Source organism: Gossypium arboreum, chromosome 4 (assembly GCF_025698485.1).
Source record: "Gossypium arboreum isolate Shixiya-1 chromosome 4, ASM2569848v2, whole genome shotgun sequence".
In the NCBI taxonomy this organism is placed as follows: domain Eukaryota; kingdom Viridiplantae; phylum Streptophyta; class Magnoliopsida; order Malvales; family Malvaceae; genus Gossypium; species Gossypium arboreum.
Genome location: NC_069073.1, coordinates 13,827,888 through 13,837,463, shown reverse-complemented (window position 1 = coordinate 13,837,463; position 9,576 = coordinate 13,827,888). Strand labels below are relative to the sequence as shown.

Genomic DNA, 9,576 nt, shown 5'->3' with positions numbered 1-9,576 from the left:
TTGTGTAGAACTAAGAAAACTATCAATCTTTTTATTGAGAAGTTCTACCTGATTAGAGAGCATGGTGACTGAATCGATGTTATAAACGCCAATTGTTTTCGTCGACTTTGTCCTCATAACTTGCCACTGATAGTTATTCAGTGACATCTCCTCTATAAATTCATAGGCATCTTCCGGTGTTTTATTGTTGATGGTTCCACCAGCAGCTGCGTCAATCATTTGTCTTGTCGAGGGATTCACACCATTGTAGAACGTTTGAACTTGCAGCCATAGAGGTAACTCATGGTGAGGGCACCTTCTCAATAAATCCTTGTATCTCTCCCATGCATCGTAAAGTGTTTCTAAGTCCATCTGCACAAAAGAAGAGATATCATTGCGTAATTTAACCGTTTTAGTCGGCAGAAAATATTTTAGTAAAAATTTCTCAATCATTTGTCCCAAGTAGTGATAGACCCTCGTGGTAACGAGTTTAACCACTGTTGAGCTTTGTTTCTCAGTGAGAAGGGAAATAACCGAAGACTGATGGCATCATCAGAAACGCCATTGATTTTGATGCATCGCAAAATTCCAGGAAATTTGCTAAGTGAGTGTTGGGATCTTCATCCTGCAAACCATCAAACTGAACAAACTGCTGTATCATCTTAATAGTGTTAGGTTTTAATTCAAAATTATTCGCAGCAATAACAGGTCTAACTATACTTGATTTAGTTCCTGTTAAAGAGGGTTTAGCATAGTCATACATAGTACGTGGAGTAGGATTTTGATTAGCTGCAATTGCAGGAGGCAGCTGATTGTGTTGGTTTTCAGCCATCTCGTCGGTTGGAGGTTGAGTATTGTCTTCTTGTTCGTTTTCTGTGTATTATAAACTACGCCTTATTTCTCTTTGATTTCTACGAACTGTTCGATCAATTTCTTCGTCAAAAAGTAAGGGTCCTGATGGGTTTCTTCTAGTCATGTACTATAAAAACCTGCCAAGAGAAAGAAAAAGTAAATTAATAAATACTAATAAAATAAAAATTAAATTGCAAGAAAAATAAATGGCTAAAGTAATAAAAATTTAGTGTTCCTAATATTTTAGTTCCCCGACAACGGCGCCAAAAACTTGATCGCGTGATTCGTAACAAGTAATAAATATTTATAATGAAGATCAGACCTAGACTAACTATTATCACGACGAAAAGGCAAGTGCACCTATCGAACAATAGTATAGTAACGGCAAGACCGGGATATCGTACCCAAGGGAACCAAAAGTACTAGTAATAACTATCTTTTTATTATCTAGCCTAAGAATAAAAGGGGTTTGTTTTAATTAACTAATTATTTAAACTAAGAACGCATAGAGAAAAGAATTGGGGAATTGCTTTTGGGAAAATCGATTGACTTGAGACAATACTTAAGGAAAAATCCACCTAGACTTTACTTGTTATTCTGGCTCTGAATTAGGCAATTTATTCATTCAACTTGTTCCGTAGAGATCCCTAAGTTATGTTATTATCCCTATTCAATACTAATAACGTCTAATCCCTAGATTGAATAACCGAGACTTTTCTCTAATTAACACTCTAGGGTTGCATTAACTCAATCTATGGATCCCCTTATTAGGTTTCACCCTAATTCGGCAAAATCTTGTCACCCTATTTCTAGGCGCGCAATCAACTCCGCTTAATTATGGCAAATGTATTCTTAGACAGGGTCTATTCCTCCTCTGAATAAGAGCGTGTCTTGAATTAGTATCCTGGGATATCAAAACAAGAATTAAGAACACATAATTAAGAACAAGTTAAATATTTATCATACAATTCAGAAAATAATAACAAGATTTGTCTTAGGTTTCATTCCCCTTAGGTATTTAGGGGATTTAGTTCATGACTAAATAAGAAAACATCTCAGAAGAATACAGAATACAAAACATAAAGAAAACCCAAAACTCCTGAAGGGAAATTGAGGAGAGATCTTCAGTTTTGATGATAAATCCAGCTTCTGAGATGGATCAATCGGCTTCCTTAGGGTAATTCCTTACCTCTCTTCTCCGTCTCCCCTTTTCTCCCCCAGGCAGTGTTGATTTCGTACTTTGGCCCATTTTCTCCGTTTTTGGCCCGTTTCTCGTTCCTTTCGCTCTCCTATGCTCTCCTAAGTACAAAACATGAAATTAAAGCATTAGGAGCATCGAATTCACTAATTCTAATGAGAAATTATCCATAAAATGCATTAAACATGGGGTAAAAATATGTATAATTTACGGTTTATTAGACTACATGTGCTTAAGAGTTGTAGCGCCTCGTATTCTATCCCAGCGTAGGGTACGGGTGTGGGGTGTTACACAGGCTAGCATATGGTCATGTGGTACACAGGGTCTGTCACACGGTCATGTGACAATGGTCTGTTTTGTAAACATCCTCTTTTCTCTAATTTTTTCGAGTTTCAGTCGAGTTTTTCAGGTTAGTTCACACACCTGATGGTAAATCTGATTAACCACACCACTGAAAACTCATGAATCCTACATATGACATTGAATCGCATCAACCAAACACAATATTAAACCAAATATTTCATTTGATAACCCCTATTTCAAATAGAACATTCTCTAAAAATCAAGTACAAACACTTAGCAAAATAACAACGTCCAACACAACACTACTCTACCGAAAGGTCTCGAAGCTCACACCTTTCGCCTAATAAAGGTCCATGAAAATGTTTAAAATAACAAGGATCAAAATAAACACTAATCAAACACCTATCTTGCCACAAAGAATGAATTTAATTCAATAGTAGAAAAATAAATGAAATCACTTACACTTTGCTTGGATTTACGAATACCACCAAAGAATCAACAAAACAATCCACAACAGCTTAATGGCAACAAATAAGGTAGCAAAACAAAAGAAAGAAAATGGAAGTCAAGAAAGAATGGAAGAGAAAGAAACAGTAACATGACAAGAGAGGGGAAAAACAAAAGATAGAAACGTGCAAAAAGGGGAAATTTTGGACAACTAATGGGTGAATGAAAATAAGGATTTGGGATAAATTTCTAAAAATAAAAGATATTCAAAATAACTTAATTCCAACTAAATGCTAACCCATCAAATTTACTAAAGTTCAAATTGAATTCAGTCTCCAACAAATGGCAAAATAGAAAAATATTTTCAAATATGCACATAACAATATTTGAACATAAGACCAAAAGGTAAGCTAACACCTTACCATTGAACCAACAAATTCATTCTATCATAACTTGCATGGAAATAAGATTTAAGTCAAAAGAATACTTAACGAAATTTCAATGGAAGGACTCGAACCCAAAACCTTACACACACAACCATAATACTCAACCACTAAACAAAATTAAATTATTTACTATAATTTAACATTCCATACTAAATAAAATTTGGGGTGTTACACTAATATACTAAGTATTCTTGAATAAACAATCAATTTTAGATAAATAATTATTTAATTGATTAATCAATTCCATAATTGAAACATACCATATATAAATAAAGTACAAAAATTTATCCCAATATTCGTACAAACATTAATTGATCAGGCTAAGGAAATATAAATAAAAGAATAAATAAAAGGGATAAAGAAATTTTTCATTGATAAATCATTGAAATGCTATTCCAAAACAATCTCCGCTCGCAAATGTCTTCATATCGGATTAGAAAAGTTTCAATTAAGCAAAAAAAAAAAAACTAAATGAAAACGAACTAAATAAAATTTTCTGTCTAATTCTAGGACTAATAAGTCTACCTAACTCCCTCTAATGAGGTTATAAAGTTTTTAAAATAGAAAAACATTAGGGTGATAGGTGCCTAAAATGCCATTGGAATGATTAGGGTTTAATTAAGGTGCATAACCCTAAGTGGCTGTCTTAATTTGACTAAATATTTCCAAGTTTTAGTCGTGACATCGAGAATTCGGAGAACTCTTTATCACAACGTCACCATTGAGATTTTCTTCCCATATTCTTCTCATTTTTGTGACCTAGGGAAATCCCTTATCAAAACGTAAGGTGGTTTTCAGCCTTGACAGCTTCAAGGTTTTTTGTTGCAACATGGACCTCTTTGTTTCGTGACACAACCATCATCCCTTGTTCTTTCTTACTTGAAATGGAATCCTATACACTCGAATGGCCTACTAGTCATTCTTGAGGTCCGAGTTGGCTTAATGGATCACCAAAATATCAGAAAATATGTTAAAACACTTATTTTGCAATAAAATAAATCCAAGCTAATAAAATTGAAAATGCGATAAATAAACATAAAACGACTAGAAAACAAGCTTGTTAAGTGTCGAAAAGACTTTAATTTACCACAACGAATTTTGGCATATTAATTGGGTATACGAATTTTGCAATATGTAGCGTCATTCACAACAGTGAAATTCTTAGCTCGAGACATGGGTAAATGATATCCTCTCATTTGCATTACACGGTTGATGAAAAGTAAACGTGGTCACAGGTTGTTCGTCTTTCTGATGAATGACTTGATTACTATTTGATAGTAATTGACATTTTATGAAGGAAGATGTAATATTTACTATGATATAAAATAAAATCATATTGGGAGAAGAATATTATCCCAAAGAGATTAAGAATATCCTATGAGGGTAACACAATTATGACAAGATCATTAGATCGAGTTGCTTTCATAATGGTATGCCATTAGGGAGAGCTCAGTTATGATACTATAGTAGAATTACTTTGTGACTAAATGAGTTTATAATTAATAGGAGAAAAGTCGTAACAAAATTATAAATCATTTGAGCCCTAATCACATATGTCCAATCGGTCCCTCCACTAGCTTATTGAAATAAAAAATGAATTGCATGTTGAATCAAATGAACAGAAATGAATAAAAATGGTGAAAATGGATAAATGAGAAATCATTTGAAAATTATTTTGGTTTCTCCAAAATGAAAATGAAAATGAAAATGGATAAATAGAATTATTTGGAAATGAATGTGGTTTTCTCCAAAATAAAAATGGAAAATGAAAAATGAAAATGACCTAAAATTTTATTTATGCTTTTGAATTAAATGAAGTTTGAAAATGGAAATAAATCATTTTCTCATAGTGAACCACTGAATATAGAAATATTAAATATATTTCTCATATATTCTTTTACAATAAAGTTGTCATGATTTTAATGGAATTATAATTGAGTTGAGAAGATTATTTAATTGCAAATATATTGAGAAGTTTATTTTGGGAAATAGAAAAACAAATATTCGATTGGACCAAATTATAAAGTATTGGCTTAAAAGCCCAAGAAGCACCTTTAATTGGACCCGATATGAGAGATGCCCAAAAGCCTCTCATGTTAAAAGGCTGGACGTGTAATGCCCTTAACCCGACCTGATTCACTGGGTCCAGATCTCAGGTATTACAACACAAAATACATAGCAAAATTTTCAAGTAAAAATATATGGGCGATGCATTTTAATTTAACAAACTTTAAAATGATTTTAATAAAATTTTACATACCATGGATTCTTTTAAATCCATAGTTAAAAAATTACAATCCAAATATTTATTAAAAACGAGCTCTGATGAAATGTAGTAAACTAAACATATCCTAAGATGTTCCCTATATGCATAATATCCCAACTCTTACTTCATGGCACATTCCTAGCATTGTCTGTAACACCACAAACCTGATCCAATTAACTGAATCCGAATCTAGGGTGTTACTATTCAATCACATATATAGCTGACACAGTTATACAAATTTACATTCGATTACAATTATTTAATTATAAATTTCTCTAAGAAATACATAAGTGTGAATAAGACTAGAATTCAATTGGTATACACAAAGAATTTATTTACAACTATGATTGAATAGATGTCCTGGTCTACAAATTTACATTCGATTACAATTATTTAATTATAAATTTCTCTAAGAAATACATAAGTGTGAATAAGACGAGAATCCAATTGCTATACACAAAGAATTTATTTACAACTATGATTGAATAGATGTCCTGGTCTATTATAATTATTCTGTGTAAAAGACTTGTATAAAATAACTCAGGCTCGAATAGACCAATGATCTTGCTCTGTATCCATAATATCTCGCCTCGTCACTCTTTTGGCGTAGCCCTAGCGTCGTCCCACTGGGCGTAAACCCTTAAGAGCTCACCTGAAACATAACACATAGAAATAAGTTCGAGAGAGCTTAATGAGACCGACATTAGTTACCTAAGTCATACTTGCACGTTACATCTAAGGTTTCGATCACTGCCCTGCAAATCTTATCATTCAGTTTCTTTCAGGAGATTACGTTTCCATAATTCCATTCTCCATACGATATATGTCATACCTTACTCTGATTCATGCCTTACTTCCACATCTTCGATACATTACTTGTAACACCCCTACCCGTGTTTGTTGTCGAGATAGGATACGAGGCATTACCGGACTTAAACGCAATCAATCATGGAAACCCGACCATAAAATTTCATTCATATTTTAAAATATTCAATCATATGTACATAGTCCCTTATTTGGGTCTACGAAACTCAAATCATACTTTAGAAGTGGTTCGGGACTAAACCGAGAACCTCTGAAAGTTTTACATCACTCAAAAAAATTTTCGTGTTTTGGAGAGTCAAACGCCCGTGTGGGTAGGCGTGTGAGGCTCTGGACATACCCGTGTCCTCAGCCCGTATAACTCTCTATTTATGAGGTTAGCAAACAAATAAGGAATATTCACATCACAATTATTAGACACAACATGAATAGCTAGATTTACAAGTCGTAATCAATAGCACAATATAGGCCAATACATTTGGCCAAATTATAATAGCACATGTTATAAAACTAGGTCCCTATACATGTCACTCATTTGATATTTCTAACTTATGTATCAATGCTCCAAAGGTATTGGCTTGATAGTGTGATGCTGCCTCTGACAATCTCCAACCCCAAGCCGACCTGAGAACACTAAGAAATGGAAAGGAGGGAGTAAGCTTTACGCTTAGTAAGCTCGCATGAAAAATAATAAGCAATGTATTAACATGCTATTTCCAAATTATTTATATCCGGAGCAAAAGAACTCCAAATTAAGATCCATTAATTTTACCTAAAACTAGACTCACTTATCTTCTTACCATAAAATTTTCAGAATTTTTCGTCTAGCCAAAAAGTATAGTTTATTATTCAAAGTCTCCCTTGTTTCACTGTTTGACAGCTTCGACCTTTCTTCACTAAAATTTATTTATGTCTTAGTACGGGATTCGGATATTGTTCTCGTCTATTTCTATTGAAAATAGACTCATTAAGGACTTAGTAATATGAATTATAACCCATAATTATTTTCTTACAGTTTCTAGTGATTTTCCCAAGTCAGAACAGGGGATTCCAAACTCATTCTGACTCTATCTCACAAAAATTCAAATATCTCATAATATTAAATTCTTTTACTTACAATGTTTCCTTTATATGAAACTAAACTCAATAAGCTTTAATTTAATATTTAATTCAACCTCTAATTCGATTCCACAATTTTTGGTGGATTTTCAAAGTCAAACTACTGTTGCTGCCCAACACTATTTTAGTGCAATATAATGATAACTATCATAAGTTCATTTTCAACTAATCATGAACTCTCCATCTCATGAATTCCATGTTGAATTATACAATGTAAGTTAGCATGATATTGCAACAAAATTCATAATCATAATTCATACATCTCAGCTCACCGAGGTCTCGACATTTCAAAATCTCAATTATCATGAGCTTAGAGATTCACGTACATACCTGTACCACATATTCTTACTCATATTACTCCACTTCTTAACCCAAAATCTTGACAAGCCCTTTGAACCACTGGAATACTATACACTAGGGATTTTCATACACCAAATAAAGTACCAATGCCATGTCCCCGACATGGTCTTACATGAATCCACATATCATCCCCGATGCCATGTCCCAGACATGGTCTTACATAGGCACACATATCATCGCCGATACCATGTCCCAGACATGGTTTTACACAGGCACACATATCATCACCGACGCCATGTCCCAGACATGGTCTTACACAGGCACATATATCATCACCAATGCTATGTCCCAGACATGGTCTTACATAGGCACACGTCTAGATGTCGATGCCATGTCCTAGACATGGACTTACACGGGATCTCATTTAGCACGGTGTTATGACATCTAAGTCCTAAGTATTCCTTTGGGTCATTTGGGACTTCCGAGATACAAGGCTTTCATCGAACTTCCATTATATCATCACAAGTCAATTTCATTAGAGTATACATACATATATCATACAATGTCAAATATTAAATAAGTAATATTGAAATTGTTGAATGACTTACACACAACTTACTCATTTCAAAAAAACATCATATTCCATCAAACTTCCAATATATTCAATCATCACGTATCATGTTAACGACATTTGAGCTATCGACTACTTCATGGGGTTCATTTCTTTCCCATACACAATATCATTAACATATAATTCAATACAATCAAAGCAAAGTGGATTTCAAGTATAATAACGATAACACGAACAACATGCTTATTTAGTCACACGAACTTACCTCGAATACGAAAACGTCAATTTATCAATTTAGTCCATAACCTGGTATTTTCCCGATTTAAGCCCTAATCTCGATTTCCTTGATCTATCATTTCAAATATAGCCTATTTAGGATTTACATTATTCAAATTGACCCAAAAATCATATTTTGGAAAAATTACATTTTCCCCTAAACTGTCAAAATTATACATTTGCCCCTAGGCTCGTAAAATGATTTTTATTCAATTTCCTTGCATTTTAAGCCTAGTAGAATCATTTTCATAAACATAGAAAATAAAAATTCTCATAAAAAACACACATTTATACCATTTTACAACTTTTACAAAATGATCCTTTCGGACGTTTTCATCGAAAACTGCTTAGTAAAAGTCATTTATTTAACACCCAACACTCATTTCCTACCATTAGACATCAACATGCATGCATGTCACACATGGGTCAATTTTTAAACATAAACCCTAGCTCAAATTAATGGTAGAAATAGATAGATCTTGTTACGGGGATTGCAAAAACATAAAAATCATTAAAAACGGGGCTAGAACAAACTTACAATCGAGCTTGGAAGCTTGAAAAACCCTAGACATGGTTTCTCCATGCAAGTTTTGGCCAAGAGGTTGAAGATGGAAAAAAATTGGTTTTTAATTTTGTTCTTAATTCATTTTAATTACTAAATGACCAAAATACCCTTAATGAAAAACTTTGGAAACATGTCTAACCATGTCCATTTTTGTCCACCAACTTAACCAATGGTATAATTACCATATAAGGACCTCAAATTTAAAATATCATAAAATTGGACACCTCTAGCATGTAGAACTTAACTTTTGCACTTTTTACGATTTAGTCCTTTTGACTAAATTGAGTGCCCAAATGTCAAAATTTTCGAACAAAATTTTCACGAAATGATTTCATGAAATTTTATACAATAAAAATATAATAGAAATAAAATTTTCCTCATCGTATTTGTGGTCCTGAAACCACTATTCTGACTAGGCCCAAAATCGGGATG

The 9,576-nt window shown here is 33.2% G+C and overlaps 1 non-coding gene across 1 annotated transcript; it reads left to right on the top strand.

Moving 5' to 3' along the window:
* The first annotated feature begins 277 nt into the window (after window positions 1-277).
* On the top strand, window positions 278-384 carry LOC128292196 (small nucleolar RNA R71). The gene has a single exon (XR_008282181.1). It is a non-coding gene; the product is annotated as a small nucleolar RNA R71 (small nucleolar RNA).
* The last annotated feature ends 9,192 nt before the right edge of the window (window positions 385-9,576 follow it).